We start from the raw sequence: 26,079 nt of genomic DNA on the forward strand, positions 1-26,079 counted from the left end.
GTCAACCATTTAAAAAACTAAATGGAGTGTTGCTGATATCTGGCCATTATCACCTTTCTCTGCCACTCAAGCTGCTGAATAAGCACTTGTTGAGGGAGAAACACATTTCCCAGTGTTCAAACCACTTCTCAGGAGGAAGCAGCCCAAGGACCACTTCCTAATCTGCACACTCCGGCTTGGTGGGGCCACACAAATCCATTTAGAAATAGTGTTTGCACAAATAACTGTTCCTGTAGCCAAATGTTTTAAAAATACTTTAAACAAATCTTTTTGAGAATTCTAATTCTAACCTGTATCAGAAATGTGTTAAAATTCTGCAGACCTTTTTGCATTTTGTATCAGCTCAAGTTTCCCTTGAAAATGTTTAGGAACTTCTATTAATCTTTTATTCTCCTTTTGAAAGTGAATTTTCTGGCATCAAAAGTTTCTAAGGCAATTGCATGGCACTTCAATACTGACCATTTAGGAATTAGGTAAGAGGCAGATAATGGAAGCATAAGGGGAGCATGGAGAGCCAAGGTGGTAAATGTTAAAGGACCCCTGACTCTCCTAGTCCCACCTTCACCTCCGTTGAAGGCCAATGTGCTTTGCACATTCTTCTCACAGCATCCATAATAAACAGTGACGTTTCTGTGCTTGTGGAAGCCGGTAATGCCATTCGGTGGGGTTCCATTTTTAGACCAACACACACAAACTTTAAGTCATCCTCATCGAATTCTATAATTCAAAAAGCCTTTCTTTCCTTTCTTCTTTCCGTCCTTCCTTCCTTCCTTTTTATATTTTATTTTATTTATTTATTTATTTATTTATTTATTTATTTATTTATTTATTTGACAGGGCCTGGCTTGTCATCCAGGCTGGAGTACAGTGTCGCAATCACGGCTCACTGCAGCCTCAGCCTACTAGGCTCAAGTGATCCCCCCACCTCAGCCTCCCGAGTAGCTGGGATTACAGATGCACGCCACAATGTCCGGGTCTTTTTTTAATTTTGTAGAGACAGAGTCTCCCTATGTTGCCAGGGCTGGTCTTGAACTCCTGGGCTTAAGCGATCCTCCCTCCTTGGCCTCCCAAAATGCTGGGATTACAGGTGTGAGACATTGTGCCTAGCTCAAAGAACCTTTCTTAGAATCTTAATTTTTGTTTTTCCTCCTGAGGACTGGGTCAGTATTCTCTTCAATTACTTCAGCCTTTTCCTTATCCTCCTTCCCTTTTTCACTTCTGGAAAGGGGCGGGTTTATCCTGATGAGCTTTTGTGCCCCCACCCCAACCTCGTGCATGGGTCTATTCTCCAGCCCAAGTCCTTTCCCTGAAACAAACGAAGTCTAAGATTTACCAGAGCACACCGCAAGCTCAGCCCTTCGCAGACATTACCTCATCTACCCTTTTCCGTGACTCCCTGAGATAGGTTCCATCATCACCCCAATTTCACATACTGGGAAAAGAAGAGTTAAGTGGCTAGCCCGAGGATATCCAACTAGGAAGCAGAAGAAACCAAATTTAAATCTAGGTAGTCTGATTCTGGAGCACGTACTCTTAAGCCCCACACAATGCTGTTGCCACAGGAGCCATTACACCATGTGCATATGATTGTACTGGTTACCTTAACATAAAACACATTATCAGCAGACTTTGCTGTGCTTTCCTGGAAACTCACCCAAATGGTCATCTCCAGCACACATCCTGTGAGCACCTCTTAAGGTGCTTGCTACTCTAGGTGATTAAAGTGGTAGAGGAAGCTCTCTGTGGGTGGCACATGGTGCTGGCATAGTCTTAACATGGAGTCTCACAGGCCTAATGGAATTTCCATTTGGGGCAATGTGGTGGATTGCATTACATGAAACCCTCCTGCTAAGAAACACCTGGCAAAGCAGTATAAACTAGAACCAGCACCTCTTTAAATGTCCCAGCTGAGCTCAAAAGAAAGAAAAGAAAATCCCAGGGGCCAAAAATGAAATGGCAACTAAAACCAGAGAATAACCAGCAAACTGAAGTTGGGGCCACCTGGGGGTATTTGATGATCTCACAAACCAAGGAGTTTGGGATTTGATGGTTAGTCTGGGACAGAAGGAAAAATTGATATCCCACTTAAAGTTGCTATCCTTAGTGAAAGGGGAAAAGCGGGGAAAGGCCTCCTTCTCCTAAAAGACCAAAGGAAATGACAGAGAAGCTTGCATTCCTTGGAGTGAGCTCTGAGTGGGGGAAAATTTTTGAAACTCCAGGCCTGCATTCACCAGCTTTGGGGTTCAAAGTTGTACTCCCTCTATGGCACTGGAGACCTCTGTGTGTTAAATTAGCGTAGAAACAGTTTTTAGACATTCCTAAAATTCCTGGCAAAAGCAGCACCAGAGAGATGCCCTCAAACTTGGAGATCCAGGATTCCCATGGTTTAAATGCCACGTTAAGATGAATTCACAATCCAAGAGTTTTTAAAACCCCAAACACATGAGCCAATGCCAGCAGGCCTATCAATAGAAAATATAAACCCTCCCCAAACTCAGCTTTGGCTAGGGACTATAAAATAAGAACACTTAAAGTGATTAAGGTAAGAAAGAAATAATGAGAGACAAAGAAGCCATAGAAAACACTAAGCGTATTGTACTAAATAGAACTTTGAGAGTAAACAATAAAGATTAAAAATTCAAGGGCAGCTGGAGAGAGAATCAGTAAAGCATTAATCCAGTTCTGTCTGATGCCTGAGACATATAGAAATGAGAAAAATTCCAGAAGGCAGCACAGAGAAACAATAAGAAGCTCCCAGGAAAGCAATCTTGGGTCTTCTACCAGAAAAAAAATGGACAAGAAGAGTTCTTTGTGCACTGGAGCTGCGATGTCAGTAAACATTTTCTAGAAATGGCCAGATAATAATCCTTTTCGGCTTGGTATCCATACATCTCTGTCTCTGTCACACAGTCTTCTTTGCATTTTTTATAACCCTTTAAAAATGTAAATATTTTCCTTAGCTAACAGGCTGTACACAAACAGGCTTTGGGTGGGATTTGGCCTGAGGGTTACAGTTTGTGGATCCCTGTGCTAAACCCTAAGTCTGTAGCTGCTCATGGGCATTTTCTACTGCATGAGGATAATCTGTCTGAGAAGGAAACCATTCAAAGGAGGTCCTGCCAGGAGGAGGATGAAGAGAACACAGATTCCCAATGACATGGGTTGAGTGCCTGGACCCACCAAATACAAAAACCTAACCCAGGAATTTTTAGTTATGTGAACCAATAAATGTTCTTTTTTCAAAAGTCAGTTTGCCCTGGTTTTATGTTACTTATAAACAAAAGAACAACTGGCAAATTTAGCAATGTGCTTGAATCTCTAAATCCTTTATGTGTGATAGTCTGCCTGCTTTAATATCATCTAAATTGCAATTGCTATTGTTCAGGAATTACTAAAACATTTAAACCCAGATTAATGCAATATTTTTTACAATCAGTTGCTCTGTGAAGTGGAAAAATAGAAGAAGGAAAAACAATATTTTTGAGTGTGTCAGGCATTGCACTGACTGTCTTAGATGTTGTCCCACTGAACAGACACAATTCCTTTGTGAAATATGCATTAACTCCGTTTTATAGGTAAGAAAACTTGATTGTGAGAAGTAAAGTAACTGGTCTAAGGCCACACTTAGAGTTGAGTCATTGTGGCAGAGATCTTATGGTTTAGAAAGCCAAAATTATCTGCTATCTCACCCTTTACAGAAAAAGTTTGCTGACCCTGCTCTGGACAGGAGGAGATATTATTATTATCTTAACTGCTGGCTGAGATTGTTCTCAAGAGGGAAACTGTGCTTGGGAAAATACTTTGCTAAGTGTTTGGGCTGGAGATCCATGATGCCAGTATCTGGAGGAGCCCTAGCAGGAAGGAAAAGATGTACCATTTTACATGTGAAAATAAGAGGAATATTGGGTATCGGCTCCTGAAAAAAAAGAAAAAAAGGAGTGGGGAGGAGGAAGGAGGGAGGGGGCAAGCAAGCAGGCTGGCAGAAAAAGAATTGGAGAGAAAGAGGCTGGAAACTTTTCAAGAAGTAGGAATGTAATATTAGGGCAACAGAGTTGCAGAAAAATCTAGTACCAGATTTTAAGCTATTTGCTTTGTGGTGTATCACCCTTCCTGGGATCTCCTGGTCTTTGATAAAATGGCTTTTTTGTATGGTTGATTTTGGGATGAAGGGAGAGTCAAAGAGAAGTTATGTGGGGGCCCAATATCAGAGCTGAATGGAAAGAAGTAGCTCTAAGACACAGAGAACAAATTTTGACAAAGTTAGGACATGAGAATAGAATTAACCATAAGACCATAAACCATAAGAACTTCCCCCAGAATTTGGAGACCCCTTGCGAAGTGCTTTAGGTTTCCCTAATCAATGTAATTAGGATCTGAACCAATCTTCTGTAGGGCTTAAGGGCCAGGAGACCTTAGCTAATAGCAGAGTCAGACACTTACTCCACAGGGATTGAATAAGGCATTCTCCCTGCCTCTGGGAGCTCACACCCCGTGGGAAAACCGACCTCAGAACAAATGTGTAATAATTGCTCTGATAGAAAGATGAACAATTAAAGCACAAAAGAAAAAATGGTCAGCTCTGCCTAGGGTATCAGGGAGGACTTCCGGTAGGAAGTGATGTTTGAGCCAGGCTTTGAAGGATGAGAAGGAGGTAATCACTCAGACAGGAGAAGAGAGACTCTTCCCGCCAGAGGGAAGAAGAGGTGCACAAATGTGAAGCCAGAAAGAAGGTGTCAGGAATCAGAAGGCTCCCTGCAAGATGAGAATGAGAAGGGCAGAGGAGGGAGTGCAGAGAAGTCGGTCAGGCCCCTAAGGTTGCATACTTTCTTTTTTCCTCCATAAAGCGCATGTACACAAGGAAGGCAATCAATGAAATTTGCTTTCAGATTGGTTATCACATCTATTATTTAATAAGAATTGAGGTTTGATGGGGTGGCCCTTTTTCTTTCTTGTTGCTCTTTGAAGCTTCTACTATTTTGTGGTCTTAACAGCTGCTCTTCTTACTGTGAGCACGTCTTGACCGAACATCATGATATGCATTAAGGACTCAGGGAGGTTTAACCGATTGTACTGCCAAGGGAAGCAACAGCATGTGTTAAGAAAAGCACAGCCTTGAGTTTAAATGCTGTTTCTGCCACTTCTTAGTGAAGCAGAATTTATAAACATTCCGAGCCTCAGCTTCTCTCTCAATAAGAAAGATAGAGACCAGGTGCAGTGGCTCACACATGTAATCCCAGCGCTTTGGGAGGCCGAGATAGAAGGATCACTTCAGTCCAGCAGTTCAAGACCAACCTGAGCAACATAAGAAAGCCCCAGCTCTACAAAAAATTTAAAAATTAGCCAGGAGTGGTCGTGCATGCCTGTGGTCCCAGCTACTTGGAAGGCTGAGGTGGGAGGATCACTTAAGCCTGGGAGGTTGAGGCTGCAGTGAGCTGTGATCATGCCACTGCACCCCATCCTGGACAACAGAGGGAGACCCTGTCTCAAAAAGAAAAAAGAAAAAAAAAAAGTAGATAATAGTATCTATGTGGCAGAATTGTGGTGAGGAGTAAATGACATGAGAGCCCAGTGGCTGTCACCTAATAGATGTTCAGTAAATATGAGTTTCCTATTTTCCAGTTAGATGAGATTCTTTTTGTACTTGATTTTTTTATGATTGTTTCGAGTCGTGATGTTCAGTATGATTGATAGCCACTAGCAACGTGCTGCTATTGAGCACTTGAAATGTGCCTAATCTGAATTAGGATGTGCCATATGTGTAAAATATATACCAGGTTTCAAAGACGTAGGATGAACTGAAGAATGTAAAATATCCCATTAATAAACTTTTATATTGATTGCCCATTGATGTGGTAATATTTTGGATATATTGGGTTAAATAAAATATGTTCTTAAAGTAATCTTACTTGTTTCTTTTTCATTTTTTAACATGGCTACTAGAAAATTTAAAATTAATTTGTGGATTGCATTATATTGCTATTGGACAATTGCTGGTTATAGAGGAAAGACGGAATGAAATTTCAAGGCCTGTCTGAAGCCCAGGTGACCAATAAAATATTTCTATTTTTTCAACTTTTGCTATAAAGATTTAGTTGCCTAAAATTCAGTGGAATTTTGAAAATAGGATGAGGCACTTAGTCAGTGGAAATTAGGTTAAATTGACTTTGATGGGAAAAAAATGCAGTTGTCAACATTTACTTTCATTGCATTTTCACCACTAACTGAATACCTTGTCCTCTAATGTTACACATAAATGTGGAGGTTAAGAGCTGTCTCTCTAACTTACCTCTGCTGGCCAGAATCCTGAAGCCATATGCTACACTGCTTTGTCTCTCCTGGATTGCACAGTGAAATTGTTTTCTCTTTATGTATGACAGAGCCTTCACTTCTTGAACTCATCCTTCTCAGAAACCACACAGGGTTGTCCCTGGACTGCAGAGGAGGAGTTTCTTTCAAATACTTTAAACCAGCAGGAGACCTCAGTTTTGACATTAAAACTGTTTAAATACACATATGCACATGTGTGAATGCACACACACACACGCACATGCACACACGCAGAAACCCAGCACAGAGTGAGGTGGTGCAGGGAGCAGTGGCGGGGTGGTCTCTCTTAAAAAATTCCAAGGCACTCACTAGCTTTGAGATACACAAAAAAGCTGAAACATTTCTTCACACACCATAGTTTCTTTTCTTTGACATCGTATGTGAGCCCGTTTGCTGAGGAAGGAGGGGGGTGACTGGGGCTCCCACTAAGCACTTGTGCAGATGGAGGCAGAGAGGCAAAAGAGAGTGTAGCCAGTGTTCATTACAACACCATATCATTGGCACAGTTTCTACCTCCTTCTCTTCCAATCCCCAACTGTCTCACCTGAGTTCTAACTCTGGCACTCCTCGCAAACGGGTGCCTCTCCCTAAGTACATCATGACCTCCAGGCTGCTAAATCCAATAAGTATTTTTTAGCCACATCACAGGAATGGCATTAACATCTGCCTCCCTTAATCCAGCATTGACCACAGCTATGGTGTACTATAGCCATGGGCACTGTTCCCTTTCCTCTCCTCCCTATGCCCAGCAGGCTTCCTCCTGCCTGGCCTAGCAGCCTTCAGAAATGGCTCATTCAGAGGCTTTCAAGGCATAAGTAATGCCACATCTCAGATATTGTTCAGTTCTCATCTTTACTAACCTCTCAGCAATACACCACTCCTCTTATCTTGAAACACTCTCTTCTTTGGCTGTCCAATGCCATCTGATATGGTTTGGCTGTGTCCCCACCCAAATCTCATCTTGAATTGTAACTCCCACAATTCCAACATGTCATGGGAGGAACTTGGTGGGAGGTGACTGAATCACGGGGGCGGGTCTTTCCTGGGCTGTTCTCATGATAGTGAATAAGTCTCACGAGAAAAATGGGAGTTTTTCTGCACAGACTCTCTTCTCTTGTCACCTGCCATGTGAGACACCTTCTGCCATGATAGTGAGGTCTCCCCAACCACGTGGAACTGTAAGTCCAATAAACCTTTCTTTTGTAAATTGCCCAGTCTCGGGGAATGCCTTTATCAGCAGCATGAGAACGGGCTAATACACCATCCTTATCTGGTTTCTCCTAGGGCTTTGCACCTTCCCTTTCTATCTCCTTTGCAGGCTCAATTTCAACCTCCTGACTATGAAATGTTAGATTCCCAAGACTTGGTCATAAGCCGCTTCTCTTCATCTATTCTAATACTTTCTCCCTTGACATCCAGGAATTATTATTACCAGGGTTATCAATACCCAGGGCTTCGACATCTGATAATTCCGGTAGCTTTCAGATTTATGTCCTCAGCGCAGAATGTTATTCTGAGTTCTAAACCTATACATCTAATCTTTTACTTGACATCTCAACTTGCATTTCTCAAAGATCTTCAAAGTAAACTCAAACAAACCTTAACTTTGAAGCCTGGTTCTCCTTAAGTGTTTTATCATTCAGGGGATGATAGTTCATCTCTAGCATAAACCAGCAATCAAAGAGTTCCTTTGAAATCTCCCTTTCCTTCACCTTTACCACCTCATCCATTATATCATCAAGTCCCAATGACCTCATGTGCCAATAATCTCTCAGATCCAGGGAGTTCTTTTCATCCTCCCTGCCAAACCCCAGGCCAAAAGTACCATCATTTCTTGCTTGGACTGCCTCAGTAGCCCCCTGTCTTCTTTTTCTCTCACTTCCCTCCAAACATAGCCACCAGAGTAAGGTGGGATTTTGCTTCCCAGACCTGTTGAGTCTACCCTAACCTAGTTCTCTTCTAAAGTGTGAAAGACGTAGGCCATCGGGGATGTGGCTTGGAACATCCATGATTGCTAAAAGCACTAAGATTTTGTAAGAATTCACAGAAGGAGAAGGTTACTTCTAGCAAGTGGGTCAGGGCAGGCTTGACTGAGGAGGGTTGTTTGACTCTGGGTGGTTTGTACCTGCCATGTGAATGTTAAGAGGGTCATTTCAGGCCAGGTGCGGTCCTCATGCCTATAATTCCAGTGCTGTGGGAAGACAAGGTGGGAGGATTGCTTGAGGCCAGGAGCTTAAGATGAGACTGGGCAACAAAGCAAGAACCCTGTCTCTACAAAAAAAATTTTTTAAAATAGCAGGTGTGGTGGCACATGCCTGTAGTCCCAGCAACTTGGGAGGGTTAGTATGGAGGGCCACTGCACTCCAGCCTGGGGTGATAGAGCAAAACCCTGTATCTTAAAAACAAAACAAAACAAAACACCCCATCATTTTAGGGAGTGAGAACAACATGAACAAAGGCAGGGAGGTAATAAAAGACAGGTATTTGTCCATGGATTCATTTAACAATTAATTATTGAGCATTTGTTATGAGTGAGACATCATTACAGGTGCTGGGAATATATTGATGAAAAAAACAGACATGGGCCTCATGGAACTTACAGTTGAGAGGTGCTGTGTGGGGAGTGTGTTGGATCCCAGAGAACATGAAGGGAATCTTGGGGTGTTTTGCTGGAGAAGTAAGTGAAGACCAGATTAAGGAAGGGACTTAAAGAGATAATAGGAGTTTTCGATTTTATAAAGTCAAGACTTACAAAGTCAATGCCTTGAGCGGACAGGTGGAAAATGTAAATTAGGGATGTGGGCTTGGTGTGAGGTAAGAGGAAGAGTGGGGATTTGGGCAAACTAGAAATCTCAAGCCCTATCCAAGGAGTGACTGATTATTCGGCCGCAGATAATTATTGCCATTCAGAAATGTGGATCCAGAACCTCTGCTATTGAAAGAAAGAAATGCAAGCATGCAAGCTTTTAGAGCAACTTTTGGTTTGTTAAATTTTGATAAGTGATTTGATTCTTTTTTTTTCAAAATGCCATGAAAGTATCAAACTATGACTTTGGGTTGATTCAGCTTGCAGGACAGCAGTTTATGAGCTCTGCTTGATACAAATGGGAGCCGTTGAAGGCTCTTTGTCTTAGTCCATTTGGCTGCTATAACAAAATACCTTATATTGAGTGGCTTATAAATAGCATAAACTTATTGCTCCAAGTTCTGGAGGCTGAGAAGTCCAAGATCAAGGTACTAGCAGATTTAGTGTCTGGTCAGGGCCTGTTCCTTATAGATAACACCTTCTATGTGTCCTCATGTGGCAGAAGGGGCAGATAAGCTCCCTCAGTTTTCTTTTTATAAGGCAATAATCCCATTCATGAGGGCTCTAACCTCATGACTTAATCATTTCCCCAAAAGCCCCACCTCATAACAGTATCTCATTGGGGATTAGGTTTCAATGTATAAATTTTTCAAGGGCACACATATTCAAACCACAGCACATTATGTGTAAAATGTGTTGAAGATGAAAATTCTTTAGGCAGAAAGCCCATTGGAAGTGGCCGAGGAGACAAAGAATAAGAGTCTGGTTTAGAATTTAGGCAACAAGAAAGGAGATGGGCCTCTTCCAACAAACATTTTCCTCTTCTTTCTTTCTTTTTTTGAGACAGAATCTCGCTCTGTCATCCAGACTGGAATGCAGTGGCAGGATCTCAGCTCACTGCAACCTCTGCCTTCTAGGTTCAAGCCATTCTCCTGCCTCAGCCTCCCAAGTAGCTGAGATTACAGGTGCTCGCCACCATGCCTGGCTAATTTTTGTATTTTTAGTAGAGGCAGGGTTTCACCATGTTGGCCAGCCTGGTCCCAAACTCCTGACCTCAGGTAATCCACAGTGGCCTCTCACAGTGCTGGGATTACAGGTGTGAGCCATTGCACCCGGCCTCCTCTTTTTTCTTAGTAACTGAACTGCAATGTGTTAGGCTGGAAAAGAAAACTACATTTGCCAGCCTTTCTTATAGCTAGGTTTGGTCATGTAAATAAATAATTCTGTCCAATGTCATGGCAAAAGATTGTAGGATGGGACTTCAGGAAAAGTTTTTAAAACAGGTATGCCTTTTTGTTCTTTCATCCTTCTGTTTTTATCATTCTGAGATGTGGACACAATGGATGAAACTTCAGCAATTATCTTAAGCCAAAAGTCGAAGATGATTTTTTCAAAAGTAAGATGGAGGGACTAGGGGTCTCTAAGGTGCACAGGGCACCATTTCAGCCCTGAGTAGCCTGCCTGCCTCAGGATTTCTACTTGAAAGAAAAAATTGGTTTTATGTGTTTACATGTAAAACCTGATACATTCTGACTTTTCTGTTACATGCAGTCAAACCCAACCCTCACTGAGAAAGCAACTAATTAAATGCACAGAGCAGGAAGGTAATAGGAGCCCAGGTTTGAGTATACAATATTGGAAAGACAGGCATAGCAAGAATCTAGACGCACATCAGCAGGAGCAAGAATGTAGGCGCCAAGGATCTATTGAGTGTTCACCACATCCCAGGTGCTGTTCTAAGGGCTTTGTATGTGTTAACTCATTGAAATCTAACAACCAGTCTATGAAGATACTAGTCTATAACCATTTTACAGATGGGAAAACTAAGACACAGGGAGACTAAGTGACTTACTCAGATCTCCAGCTAGCAAGTGGTAGAACCACGAGTCATCCAACTGTTCTGTCCCAGAGCTGGTACTTGTAACTTCCACCCTGTGCTGCCTTTATGCGCTGTCTGTCCCCACCATCTCTACCACACTTCCAGTCTCTCTCTCATTTGCAGCCTCTAGCCACAGTGCTTCCTTCTTCCCTGAAAATGCAAAGGCTTTTCCTGCCTCAAGGCCTTTGTCCTAATGAATTCTCTATCAAGAAGGTTCTTCCTCCAGATTGTTACGTGGCTTGCTCCTTTTCCTAACTCTGACCTTAACTCAACTATCGCCTCCTCAAACAGACCTCTGACTCAGCAGTTGGGGGACTCTTGCAATGCATGTTTCTTGTGCAGAATTATAACCTGTGTTCACATTCTCAGACATCTATGGTTATGTTTCCACATTTAAGCTAAACAGAATACTCTATTTAAAGAAACAAAAATAAAAACCTGGAACTGTCGCTGCCAGACAGTCGTCCATGTCCTCAAGAAATTCTCTGACAAGTAGGGAGGCACAGGAGAAGAACCACATGTATAGTGCAGGATCAGCGCTCTTCAGGAGGTCCTGGAGTGAGATGCACAGCAAGGGCAGAAAGAGCCACTTCAGCACAGGCCACTGCAAACAGCTGAGAGTGGAAGTATCAGAGACTATTAGTTGTCCTCAGTTTATTTTATCCACTGTTTCCTTGAGAATAGGATCCCAAATTGGTTTTTGGACAAATGGTTGACAAAAACAATAACTACATTTCCCAATCTCTTTTGCAACAGATGTGTCCATGTGACCAAGTTACATGGAAACGAAATGGGAGTTCCTAAGTGGAACTTCTTGGACGCCATCAAAAAGGGAAGGGCATGACTTTCCTTGGTCCTCCCTTTGTTCCATGGGTTAACATGGGGATCTGAGAGCTCAATCTCCAGCAGCCACCCCAGCCAATGACACAGAAGCTACATGGCGAAGGAAGTGGAAAAATAATCTAGAAAGAACTTGGGTTCTGGATGACTTAATGATACCACCCATATGTAAAGAAAAAGAATCAGCTTTCTAATAGTTTATACCACTGTTATTTTCATTTTTCTGTCACTTGTAACCAAATCTACTCCTGATCCAGAGTGTTATATAATAAATGAGGCTGGAAGGATAAAACCAAATCAGTGAAGTCATTATAAGGAATATTAGGAAACTTGAACTTCATCCTGAAGTAATGAAAAGAGGGTGAACATTTTTTAGTAGTGAATGAACAGGATTGCTTACACTTTTTTTTTTTTTTTTTAAATCACTGTTGGGAATGAAAGCATTCTTGGGAAGTGAACTGGAAGGGGCAAGACTGGAGGCAGAGACGCCAATTAGGAGGCTGCTATAAGTAGCACTGCAAAATGGCACACTCTGAACTGCAGTCATGGATGCAGAGCTAGAGAAGGTGGATTGCAGGGAAATAGAAGGAGTGGAATCTCTAGAACTTGATTTATCCATGTGCTGGCTGAGAAAACGGGAGCATTGGAATAACTTTCAAGTTTCTGATTTGGGCAGCTGCATCACTCATGAGTGAAAGTCATTAGGAGGAGCAGTTTACTAGGCTTCCAAAAAAAGACCTCCTCTAAGAATAGGGAAACTAAGCAGTAGAAGATTTTAGAAATAGGATATTAACCCAGTTTCCAACTACAAGACCATCTGTCAGGTTTTTGATGTAGTCAAAAGCAAGAACCAAACAGATCTGATTCAAAGTTTAGACAAACCATGCCCTTACTTGACCTTGGGCCCAGTTATTTAACCTCCTAGACCATCAGTTTCTTCATCTCTAAAATGGATACAATCACACTAATATCATTGGGCTTTACGGAAAATAATGAAATTCCCAGCTAAGTGCAAGGACATAGTAAATGGACAATATGTGTAGCTGTTGTTATTTACTGCTTGTTAAGTATTCAGGTCATCTATATGGGAGCATTTTCTCTTCTCCTGCTTAGTCTCTCAAAGATTCTTAGTACAGAACACAGCATGTATTACCTTCACTCTCAACTAAGTCCCATTGGAGAGTACATTCTCCATAAAAACAAAGGTAATTAAAGAGTCCAGTGTGTGCACGCTAGCCCAAGGAGAACTTACTCAAATTGACTTTCACTTTGATTCTCTGCCTGCCCTGAGATCTCCCTCAGCTTCTCCTTCTGGGTATCTGGGTATCTACTCCACCTAGCAGCTCCAGCAAAGAATTTTAAAAATAAAATGTTCTTGATCAATATCTTGATAAATTTCTTAAAGTCTTAATGTGGTGGACAAATAATTCCTTTTTTAATAAGCCTTTTTTTCTTTGAAAGACTCTCAATTGACATGATTGAACCAAAAGAAAATCGGCATGACATATATACTATTAAGCAGCTATAAATCTGGAAGAGATTCAAAACCCAGACAGAAGGCTTTGATTTTTTTAAAGCACATTTAATCACGTTTTAAAGCAAAATGAAAAACCACAAATCTGTTTAGACATTCCAAATATGAAGAAATAATATTTTTATCAAAATCTTGTAATCTTACTCACACCATAAGAAATTGTTCCTAAGCAGCGCTGACAACTCTGTCTGAGATGTGAATCTGAAAACACGTTTTAAAAATTATACTTTGGAAGCATTGAATACGCTCAATGAAATTCCAGAATTAATCCACTCCAGTTTTGCAATAGGCACTGACTCATCTACATCTCCTTCACTCTTCCCTTTTAGCAAAGCTACCCTACTCATCCCCCCAACACATACACACACACACATGTACACATACACACACACACACCTTCAGTTAGAACCAATGGCTATGATACATCAAAAGAGTCACAGTTAATCCAATAGACTCTTTTTTTCTGTTCCCTGCCTCGGTTTTTTCACGTTAAATGGAGGAAAACATCTCACTTATCACCTGGAACATCTCCCAGATGAACCAAGATGCAGGGAAGCTCTGATTTAGGAATGGTAGGCTGGCTCTTCATGCTCATAAATCCAGGCTGTTTAGCAGTCCCTCGTAGAATGCCAAGAGAACTGCATGTTACTGATCCCCACAAATGCCAAAATTGCAATGGGTTGACATTTACTGTGCAGTCATCGTATAACAAATGATTTACCTAGAAAGAGACACAGTCTTCCAGTGAGATGACAGTTAATCCTTCTTCCAGGCTTGGAGAGGTAGAGAAATTCCAGGAAACAAATTAGCTTTAAAAAGTCTCTGGTTTTAGCTGCATCATACATAGTTCTTTTTTTAATATAACTTTTTAAAACATATAATTCACATACATAAAACACATTCTTTAAAAGTGTACAATTCAGTGGTTTTTAGTGTATTCACAAATTTGTACAACCATCACTATTATCTATTTCCAGAACATTTTAATCACTCCTAAAAGAAACACCATAACCACTAGCAGTCACTCCCCATTCCCCTCCAACTCTCCAGCCTTAGGGAATTGCTAATCTACTTTCTGTCCCTAGAGATTTGCCTACTCTTGACATTCATATATAAGGGATTATACAACATGTGGCCTTTTGTGTCTGGCTTCTTTCACTTAACTATGTTTTTAAGATAGTAGATGGGAGTTTTTGCTGATATGTTGAATTTCTCTTCTGATAGCACTAACAGTTAACATATTTGGAGTGCTTCTCAATGCTGAAGTGCTTTCCATGCATAATCTCTCTTCATCCTCAGAACAGTAGAATGAGACATATACAATTATATCCATTTTACAGATGGGGAATTGACATTTATAGAGAAATCAAGTAACTCATCCAAGGCCAAACAGCTAGTAAGCGATTGAGGAAGGATTTCAATCCAGGCCTGCTTGACTCCAAAGCTTGTGATGTTGACCTCCAGGATCCACTGCCAGAATTCTTAGAGATGAGTTCTGATTTTGTTGCCCCTTTCCAGGGTCTTCTTTTAAACAGGAAAAAGTGTATTCCTAAGATGCTTGAGAGTTAAGGCAATTCCCCAGGGGCTGGACTCGTATGCAATGGGTCAGTGAAATGCAGCATGGCCATGTCTGCAAGCTGAGGAGAAGTGAGTGGCAGCTAGAAATGTAAGGCCTCAAGAATCCCAAGATCTCTAAGGAGAATGACCCCAGAGCTGTAGTACCCAGCATACCGGATGGGCAAATAGAAAGCGTGGGGTGTCTGGCTGACGCTTGGAATGCCACCGGCATCCCAGTCTAGGTCACTCATTGATGGGCTAATACATCAGATTATTCATATAATAATTAATAAATCATTTTTTCACAAAAACTGGTCTTGACAAACATTGGAGAAATATAAGAGCCATGTTGCTCATCACTATACCCCCACAGCAAGGTTCAATCCTAATAATCTGGGCATGGGATTCAATGTGTTTCTAAAGACCCTTTGAAGAGTGACAAAACATCTAAGTGGAGATTCATTAAAAGCTATTGATTTTTATGTTTCTCCCAGATGAAATGACATAAATTACAGCTAAGATGCACAGTTCAGTCTTTAATCTCGACCAACCACTTCTTTAACTGCCTACCCTGAAATTTCAAGAAGCCACATGGTCAAGGAGAAATCAGCTTCACTTCTCCTGATTTTCATCCTCCCAATCCCTCGAGGCCATTATCTCCACAAACTTCGACGTGGTTAGAAGTGGAATGCATGGATTGTGAAGAAGCAAAACAGAGCATCTGAGTAATTCTTCCTTAAAACACTGGACCCTGGATGCATTTTGGATGCAGGTGCAGAGGAAATGGTCTTTAAATGATGACAAATTTTTAGGCACATGGTTAAAATGAAGCCAACCAACCTCAAATTCTCAGATCTTCATCCCACTGTGATTTTGAACTTGAGTTGAATCCTTCAAAGGGGAAAAAAGAGCATCATTCTCTTCTCACTCCAAAGGGAGGCCTGTTCATCAGCCTGGCTCTCACCGTCTTTCTTGCTGTTTCTGGCAGCAGGAGCCTTTGTCTCAGGCTGAGCCCGGCTCTTCTGTGACCTTCACTATCACAGAAGTAAGCACAGTGCTTACTCGGGGCTGGAGTCAGATGAAAGCACACCTGAAACCCCACTCTGCTGAATTCAAGGTGTGAGGCAAATTACTTAACCTCTCTAAGCCTGTGTTTCCTCACTTGTTAAATGGGAATGTGAGTACCAACCTCTTAGGGTTTCTATGAGGATTCAGTAAAATTTCCATGTAAAATTTTCTTAAATTTGGTTTAACAACAACTTTTTATAGGCTTCTCTTAAATGCTATAGAAACAGAAAATATTTATAGCTGAAAAAAAAAAAATAAAGCACTTGGCAGAGTGTTTGGCATGTAGTAATTCCCAGTAAACATTAGCTATTGGTTTTACAAATTTCTTTCAGATCTTTGGAGGCACACCCCGGCGAGAGGTTGCACAGTCTTTATTTTAGTGTACAGAAGACACACATGATTCAGAGAGGTTGGGAGGGAGTGAAAATGTGAGCTCTCTCTAGTGGGTGCTTTCTGATACGAGCACTCTATCTGAAAGGAAAACCTTTCCAAAGGCTTAGAAATTGAAATGTTTTTGTGCTTAGCTCAGATCACCTCCTCTTGGGGGCAGAAAAGATGAGAAGGCCCAAATGAAGAGTCCAAACAATGGAAGGTGCAGTGGCAAGAGGCAACAATGGCAAAGGCCAACACTGCTCAGGAGAGCAGGGGTCCACAGGGTAGGAGCGGGAAGCGGGGATCCACACCACAGGGGGATGGGAGAGCAGAGACAGCCATAGCCACAGCTAGCCACACAGCTGCTGGGAGCCAGTTAGGACCAGCAGGCTTTCTCTCAGGCAGCACATCCCTCACCAGGACCCATGAATTAATAATGAGTGGAGCACAGGCTGGATTTCAGTTCATCTCCTCAAATGGGTCCTTGAGCAGGACTCAGACTTCACAGCCTTCAGCAGTGACCCTGGGCTGGGGGTGGGTGTCTGAATTTGGATATAACCCAAGAGTCCAGAACCAAGAAGTTGAGAGCAAGGAAGCTGATATCCGTGGAGGGCAGGAGAGGAATGAGGGAGGATCTTAGCAAAGTGTTTCTCTATATTTTGCCACATCTGTGAACCACTATAATGGGTTAGCTTCTTCAGAAATGGAAGCTGAAATGAAGGTTGGGATATAGGATGTTGATTAGGGACTAGCACTGCAGAGGAAACAGGAAGGAAGTAGGATTGAGCAGAAGGAGAAATCAAACTGCTGTGCAGGCCTGACAAAGCCTCAGCCAATATAATGAGATGGAATGGGGGGTCTGGAGCAAGAGGAAGGATTGGGACCCCATTAAAAGTTCCACCATCAGAGAAGGACATGGCCTCGGGCAGGGTGGCTCTCTGCAGTTGAGGTGGACCCTGAAGGAGCTTCCAGCCGGAGGCAGTCTGCTGACCACATTCCCCACGGCTGCAGCAAGGCACTCCTTGAAAGGAGACCTAGGTGGCACATGGAGATGTGCCACCAAAAGCACCTCGATGTCTATTCATGGTCAGTTCTCATTATTCACACTAGTTATATTCTATAACATCTCTGCAAATACTGAATTAGCAGATACTGAACCATCGCTCCCAGGTGAAATACAGGGTTAGGTACCTGTGAGCCTCTGGTCATAACATTTTCATCAGTCAGTCAATACATGACCTTGTTTATATGTGTTTCCATTTAAAGACACCTTATTTAATACATATTGTTGACTCAGTAGCATTGAACTCATGACCAATATCACACTGTAACTATGCCTGAAGGAAAAGTGTCTAATACACGTAGGTTCTCCCTAAGGCACATCACAGCTTTCCTGTACTTAGGAAAGCTAGACAGCACTGTGGCTCTACACGTGGGGGTCATTTTAACAGTGAAATTATCAACAAAAAGTGCAGAAATGCAAAAAACATGGCACTAAATAAACCACTTGATTATAGACTTTGTTTACAGTATGAGAGCTGAACAAAATAGAGCATTACCTTGCTGGGCCTCAGCTGAAAACTTGTATAGCTGGCAACTCAAATGTTTTGCTGCTCCACACATGTCTGCAAACAATAGCAAAACCACTGCACATATTGACTTTGGAGTTACAGATACTTTTTAGCAAGTAGGCAAATTCACAAATACAGAATCTATGAATAGTGAAGGTCAACTGTACTTAACTTTTTTTTTTTTTTTTTTTGAGACAGAGTCTTACTCTGACATCCAGACTGGAGTGTAGTGGTGCGATCTTGGCTCACTGCAACCTCTATCTCCTGGGGTCAAGTGATTCTCATGCCTCAGCCTCCCGAGTAGCTGTGATTACATGCATCACCAGGCTCGGCTAAGTTTTTGTATTTTTAGTAGAAACAGGGTTTCACTATGTTGGCCAGGCTGGTCTCGAACTCCTGGCCTCAAGTGATCCACCCACCTTGGCATCCCAAAGTGCTGGGGTTACAGGTGTGAGCCACCGCACCCATCCCAATCATACTTAATATTTTTAATTGCCTCCTTTTTTGTTACGTATATATTTATTCTCATTTTAGATACTATTATTGATGAAATCATGGTTTCACGTGTTGGGTATATTTTTATTAACATACATTAATTTAAGAACATTCCTGTTAATAAGCTGTTCTTCTTTATGCCATCTAAAATTGTCTCATGCACCCCTAGTGGTACATAGGTTTAAGGAACTAGTGAACCTGGTAGGCTGGATTTTGTGGGTGACAAGGGATTCGATACATGAATGGTTTGTTTCCACCCAGTCTCAGGAAAATCTTCTCTCCTTAGGTTTCTGTCAGAATCATTCATTTGTTCAAGGATCACTGGGCTAGAGGAAACCAATTTCTCTTCCATATCCACTCAGTGTAAGCTATGTTTCTCCTTCACTTGCTAATAAAACAATAGCTTGTGTTTAATGTGGATTGATTCAAATAAGAGAATTTAGCAACTTTCCAAGTCCACCAACTTCTTCCTGTGTGGTTAAGCATTCCCATAGTTGATGAAAATGGAGAAAGGAAATTACAAAGGATTTGAATATTATCCTGAAAGTTATTTGTTTGCTTTTAAAATCTTAATAAAAGATTTCTCCAATTTATTTTTCATAACTTCACGGAAAGCGAGAACAATTTCTGTGAAAGAGCTGATTAGCAAGGCAAAAACACCATTTTATCTCAAAATACACTGTTAATCAATTTTAACTGTTATCTGGCATTTGTAATTTAGGATGTCCAGGGTTAATAACATTGCAAAGATTCTCTGATGGTGCAATAATCACGGGATGCAAATTGATTTCTTTCAGTGTGGTGTTTGTTAAAAGCATATGAGCTTTCTAATTGGCCTTCAGCCACTCTTGCCACATTGTGATCTAACTACATTGTCCTATAATTTGTAAGCATTCACTGAGTTATTTATAGATAACATGAAATATGTGTTAGTTCAAAGTGGATATGATTTAAGCCAAACCAAAGACAGAGTGTATAAATGTTAAAATCTTGAACCTATGTTAAAATGTTCAAGAGCCCTATGTTCTGTTTTCTTTCCTCTGTTGTGTCCTCTGATGAATATTACTACCCATGTCTGGGTTTCCTTTGTAATTCTCTCCCAATTAATTACTCCAGAGAGAGAAGAAAGAGTTGCTACAAATATAACATAATTAAAACTCACTAGTTTTAAGAGCGTGGACTCCAGATGAAGGGAAAATCTGTGGTCCCTATGCTTTATTATCTTGCAGAGTTCTTTAGGACAATTCTGCTGCCCTTGGCTTTTAGAGCACCTGGTTTCCCTTTTTGTTTTATCCCATGATGGTGGCAGTAGGTTTGGTCTTCTTCACAGAATGCATATCTAATCCACATGTTACTTGCTTTATTCTCTAGACCTCAACATTCCCACCTGTAAGCTGCAGCACACCAGTATGTTGCAAACAGGTTAGCAGCCATTAACCCTGGACATCTTAAATGGCAAATGCCATAAGATCCTCAGCCTTCACAGTGGCCAGGTGGCCACCTGGAGTGCATGGGGCCTCCTAACTCATGTATCACCTCTGGCCTTGAATAACCTCATCCAGAGAGTCTAATATACAGTACAAGAATGATCCTTTCCTATGTGTGCCATGACATGAAAGAGGTTGGGGAACACCACCCAAGACCAAGGTTCATCATGACTTTGGGAACCTCGAAGGGTTCCTTAATGCATGTTTACTTGACTTTCTAGTACCTGCTGACTAGTTTCCCAGAACACCCGGCCCATCTTTAGACTCAGCTGGCCAAGCTTACTTCATTCCTGCAAAGATTTACTAGATGTTTACCTAACCCACTTTCCCTTCCTGGGCTTAGATGCAAATTACATTGCCCAGACCCCTTTCCTCTAGATGTATGCATAAGACTAGCTCCTGCTGATGCAGTGTAAGTGGAAGTGATGTGTCTCTTCTGAGTGAAGGCCATTAAGAGTCTTGTGCCTCGACCATACTTTCCTTCTTACTTCTCCTTCCAAAATATCCATGGACACAACATGTGTTGAAGATGGCAGCTAGGTCTTGGAATGACTGCATTTTCTACAGCCATAGACTGGCTGATTGAAATGGACTTTCATGTGGGTGAAAAATAGATTTTGTTTGTATTATGCTCTAAGACTTCAGAATTTATCAGTTATAACAACTAACATAATTTACCTTAATCAGTACAATTCTTTGTCCCCATAGACATACACAGTGTTATGGGCTGAATCTGTTTCCCCAAAAATTCATGTGTTGAAGTTCCAACCTACCCCACCCCTCCCCAGCCGGCATATTCCAGAACGTAACCATACTTGGAGAAAAGGTCTAAGGAAGTGATTATGCTGAGGTCATTAGGGTAGGGCATTAATCCAATATGACTGTGTCCTTATAAGAAGAGAAAGATGCCAGGGCTGGTGTGTGCAGAGAGACGACCTCAGAGAGACAGCAAGAGGTCAGCCATCTACAAGCCAACTGAGAGGCCTCAGAAGAAACCAACAGGCACTTTGGTCTTGGACTTCCAGCCTTCAGAACTGTGAGAAAGTAAATATCTGTTGTTTCAGCCTCCCAATCTGTGGTATTTTGTGATGACAGGCCCCAGCAAGCAAATGCACATAGTAAAGTCACCTCACGTACCATCTCATTTCTCTCTTATTTCCCAACAGGTTTGCATGAATTTTTAACCTGTAGGCATCTGCTGAGTCCTTAAGGATGCTAGTTTGCTAGTTCTCTTATCTCTGCCATAGATATCTTTCATGATCCAAGATCAATTGTGGAAACTCCTGTTCTCAGGCAAACTCAAACACACCAAAGCATGCACACACACACACACACACACACACACACACACACACACACACACACACACACACACACACATATGCACATAGTATATGTTGCTTTTCTTTATATTTTCCACATTTCATAATTCTCTTGATCACAGAGGTTTATTCAATGAAATTATACCAAGGGCTGCCCTAGATTTGAACTTAGCCCAGTCCGAGACCCCACAGGCAGCTAGATGAGTTAGGTGAACAGAAGCTCCAAATATTTGTGAAAGATTCTCCTTTCACTGCATCTCCTTCCTAGCCAGAGCCCTCAAAGCTTGTCACTAATAACTCCCCTAAGTTATAGGTTTCTGTGACACAGAATCTATCTCCAGAGACCGTGAGCACAAGCACTGCCTGGTGTGTGCAAGGTCAGAGGAATTGCCCACTTCCCTTCCGCTCCCAGAGCCAGGGCTACCTGTGGAATCTACAAACCTGTCTAACCATGGAATTGCCATGTGGAGCCAAGATCATGCTCTGCTGATGGAAGCAAGATGCATGACCCTGAGCAACCCACAAAACCCAAGACACCACCTTGCAAAAGCTGTGTTCTGGCTCAGAGCTTTTGAATAGGCAACCACACATTAACATACAAGTTTCCGAATTATACACAGGGCTACCTGCTTGGCTGATTGTATTTTACCCTTTAGCTTGGAAATCTTGTTTAACACAGCTCCCTCTACTGGGCTATTACTTACTCTGAAGCTTTTGGTGTCCAATTTGGGAGAAAAGAACCAGCCCAGTTAGCTGCTGAGGAACCAACTGATAGAACGGAGGCAAAAATGGCATTGTCTGATGCGAGAATACTAAGGGATGTATACATGGGGCCCTCTGGGTTTTTGCCAATCCTGTTTGGGTGTTTCCCTACCTTAGGTCCCTTTTGGCATCTTAGTAATCTGTCTTCTGAGAAAAAAGGGGCAGTAATCCTGACCTGCCTTCTAAGTGTTACAGGATAATGCGGTTACAGCATATTCTTCTAGGGAAAAATACAATCCCAAGTTCAGTCCACAGGAAGTCAAGCATCAGAAACAACAGGGCAAAGGTGTTCCTGAAAGCCAAGCCAGAACACATTGACAGAAGGGCCCCTTCCAAAATAAAGACAGCCTGAGAGGACAGCAGGCAGCCAAGCAGAGTCTTATCTGGGACATCAGTGGGCGTTCCAGGCTCAGACCAAAGGCTGTTCATGACCTTTGTAGAACTGCCACAGACTCTGAAAAAGGGACCATCCAGATTTTCTGTTTTAATCCTGGAAGTTCTTTTTCCTCTCTTGCTGCAGAGTGGGGTCAGAAGGAAGCTTTCAAGCAGGGAATGAGGCAGGGAAGTCCCTGAAAATGTGCCTCCTCTCTCTGCAGAGCTTAGCACAAGGGATGTAGATGACTCCCAGTCGGGCAGAGAGATGAGTCCATCCCTGTCACACACATAAGTGTCATGTATGATGGAGTTTGAGGGAGTCCAATAAACAGTACATTTTGTCCCTGTTACAGGAATCAGGCAAATGAAGATCAAAATCGACAATATTGATAAAAGTCAGGCTGGAGAATGTGGCTTTCAATATCTTAGCTAGGTGGACGTTTCAATATCTTCTCTTGAACTAAACTCATTCACTGGGCTACAAGCAGCACCTTCCTGGCCACAGCCAACCTCTGTAAAGTTTATGACACAGAGCAGTAGAAGGAAATGATCTCCACCAGGGAAAAACCAGAGCCACTCTGTCCTTGCTCCCTCTCTAGAACTAACTCTCCAATCAGATAAGCCATTCCTCGTCTCCTGGGGAGATGAGTAAAAGAGGTAAACAGTGGCCAGTTTCCTCTAGTGAAGATCTTTTCACAGAGAAGGAAGCTCAAGAGAAGGAAATAAGCATCCACCAGCAATCTCTTCTGGAAGTCTCTGTGGACATTCACCTTCCTTCCCTCTGCACAGGAACAGGTGGGCACTCACAGTTCCTCAGCACCTGGCAGGCCAACCAGCTCAGAGGCTTTCTAAGCCTGTAGCTACATTCATAGTTGGCCTTATCATCCTGCACCATAACTACTTCTCTCTCCCCTATGTTACAGTACGAACTCCTGGAAGGCCGGGACCATATTCCATTACTTTTAAAATTCATTTCTGTAACCCTGATGCCTAGTATTAGCACATAGTGGATGCTCACGAAATGTTTCTGGAATGAATGGACACGGATGGATGAATAAAACAAGTGAATAGACAATAAAACCAGGGGAAACCCACAGGAGTAGGACTTTTTTCTAGAGATAAAGGAAGGCTTTGACTTGGTCCAAAGGGAAAGCCGACTCAGCCCCGGGGGCTTCATTTGAGAGCCAGCCTCACAGGAGCCCCCAGAGTGAAGAGAATGTGGATCTGAGCTAAACTCCTCAGCATGCCAGAGTTTCCCAGGCTCCATTAGCCCCTTGCTGGATCACCACAGCCTGGCTCCGGCCCCTTGCCTGAGTGTGGGCCTTTCTGAAGTATCCTCTTGTTCCACGGATCCTCAAAGCTCTCCATATTGCTTCCGTTCCTTCCCATATTCCTTCCTGTAAGTTGGTAGGACTTCTAGTTCCATTCGACCCTGCAATCCCATTACTGGGCTTGCTCAAAGGAAAATATGCCCAAAGAAAACAAAATTATTCTACCAAAAAGACACATGCATTTGTATGTTCACTGCTGTGCTATTCACAATAACAAAGACTTGGAGCCAACCCATGTGCCCAACAGTGGTAAGACTGGATAAAGAAAATGTGGTACATACACACATTTGGAATACTATGCAGCCATAAAAAAGAATGAAATCATGTCCTTTGCAGCAACATGGATGCAGCTGGATGCCATAATCTTAAGCAAATTAATGTAGAAACAGAAAACCAAATTTATAAGTAGGAGCTAAACACTGAGCACACATGGACATAAATATGGGAACAATGGATACTGTGGAGTACTAGACAGTGGGGGATGGGGGGCAGCAATCAACTATTTATCGGGTACTATGCTCACTACATAAGTGACAGGATCCATACTCCAAACCTCAGCCTCATGTAATATTCCCATGTAACAAACCTGCACGTATACCTCTGGTATCTAAAATAAAAGTTGAAATTTAAAAAAAATTAAATGGAAGAAGAACTTCTAGTTCCAGCCTGGCCATCTGGTTTGAGGATCTTCAGCCCAGAGAAACACAAATCCCTTTCACAACCAAAGTACAACTGTTGATACAGTAGGAGCTAGATATTCACATAGTATACAACATACGTTTTTGTTTTTTTGGTCTGGTATAGACTCAAATAGCAACTTGCCCAGAAAACATAGTCCTTAAATACTGATTGGATAATTAATTGATCAGTGATATGTTTAATGACATTGACCATGGATACAATAGCATGGCCTTTGAATAGAAGAAAGACCATGGAAAGGAGGAGTTGTGAGTCCTGCCCTCTTTTTCCCCGGACATGCAATGCAGTGGTTGAGACACTAAATACAAGTCTGACTGTTTCACCTCTGTCACATCTTGTACAAGTTCTATAATTTTTCCGAACTGCAGTTTGTCCTTCTGTCAGCTGGAGATAATTATTGTACCAATCTCATAAGACTGTTCAATATGAAATAAAATAAAACACATAAAATGCTTAGCCTTGTATCAGGCACATAGTAAGTATTTGACATAAATATGTTTTTATTGCTGGTGTTGTTTTTGTTTTTTTTATGAGTTAAGATCCTGGAGAAGTGTGGGAGGTCAAAGGGAAAAGATGATAATAGCTTCCAGGGGCCCATGTTGAGTGGCAAGGCCCAGAGTGACCCCGTGCTGTGGCAAGGATCTGTGACTCTCCAGATGTTCACGAAGGAATGGTTTTCTGCAGAATGAAGGAGCTGAAGTGCAAATGGGGTCAGGGAATTTTATAGGAGCTTGGAGGAAGAGTCAAGAGTAGAATGTTCAGTCATTACATCAAGCGAAAATAGAGACCCTGACGAAGAACTCGTGCCCTTACCTGGAGAGCTTGCCCTTAGGAAAGAGAGAGAAAGAGACAGAGAGAGAGAGAGAGAGAGAGAGAGAGAGACGCAGACATACACAGAAAGAGACACAGACACAGACAGAAAGCACCGTCCCTCTTGTGCTGGCTGCTGACCAAACCCCACTGTGCCTCAGCCCAGCTTCCTGCCTCCCTGGGGAGGGGAAACGTGTCCCTTGGCCAGTAGCCATCAAAGGTCTTAGAGGGATGCTTTGTGTCTGACCTGCCAGGGAAGGCAAACGAGCCCCACTTTTTGTTCCCCAGGGAACTGGCCTCTTAGGGACACTGGCGAGAGTTGTCTGCACATGTGGTCAATGGAGGGAAGCAGCTAGCACACAAGGGGACCAAAAGGGATGGCGGAGAAACTGCACAGTGGTAGGGGGAAGACCGCGGGCTATTTTAGGCCAGGCTCAGAACTGGAGTCAATGGAGGTTTTGTTTATGTAACATCTGCAGAGGGCCCTTCAGAGCAAATAACCCTGGGTCTCCAGGCCAGGGCTGCAGCGAGCAGGGGTGGGGCCGCGAGCTTCCTGTTGTTCTTGGCACGGCTGCCCAGCTGTCTGCGTGGCTCCTCTCAGAGCCATTTGCCGCCTCACTGCTTTCTCCCTACGATCATCTTCCGAGCTCTTTTCCTGGGGGCGGGTAAACAAAGGACAAGAAGCAGTGCAGGCAGAGCCGTTCCTCGGAGATGTGACTCGAGCACTGTGCCCCAGAAAGTTGCCCTCCTGACCCCAGGGCTCCCCGGCCGCCCCGCAGCCTCAGGAGACCCCAGGGCGTCCTTTCTGCACATCCCCTTAGCTGAGCGGCTTTGCTGTCAGTTT

The 26,079-nt window shown here is 42.5% G+C and overlaps 1 long non-coding RNA gene across 1 annotated transcript in view; it reads right to left on the reverse strand.

Annotated features, from left to right (window-relative positions):
• LOC100937750 (uncharacterized) overlaps nucleotides 1-26,079 on the reverse strand; it is a 34,493-nt gene that overhangs the window by 1,828 nt on the left and 6,586 nt on the right. The window contains exon 2 of the long non-coding RNA XR_151533.3: nucleotides 11,451-11,626. This is a non-coding gene — a long non-coding RNA (uncharacterized LOC100937750). The remainder of the gene's footprint in view (nucleotides 1-11,450; nucleotides 11,627-26,079) is intronic.

Source organism: Pongo abelii, chromosome 3, assembly GCF_028885655.2.
Source record: "Pongo abelii isolate AG06213 chromosome 3, NHGRI_mPonAbe1-v2.0_pri, whole genome shotgun sequence".
Lineage (NCBI taxonomy): Eukaryota > Metazoa > Chordata > Mammalia > Primates > Hominidae > Pongo > Pongo abelii.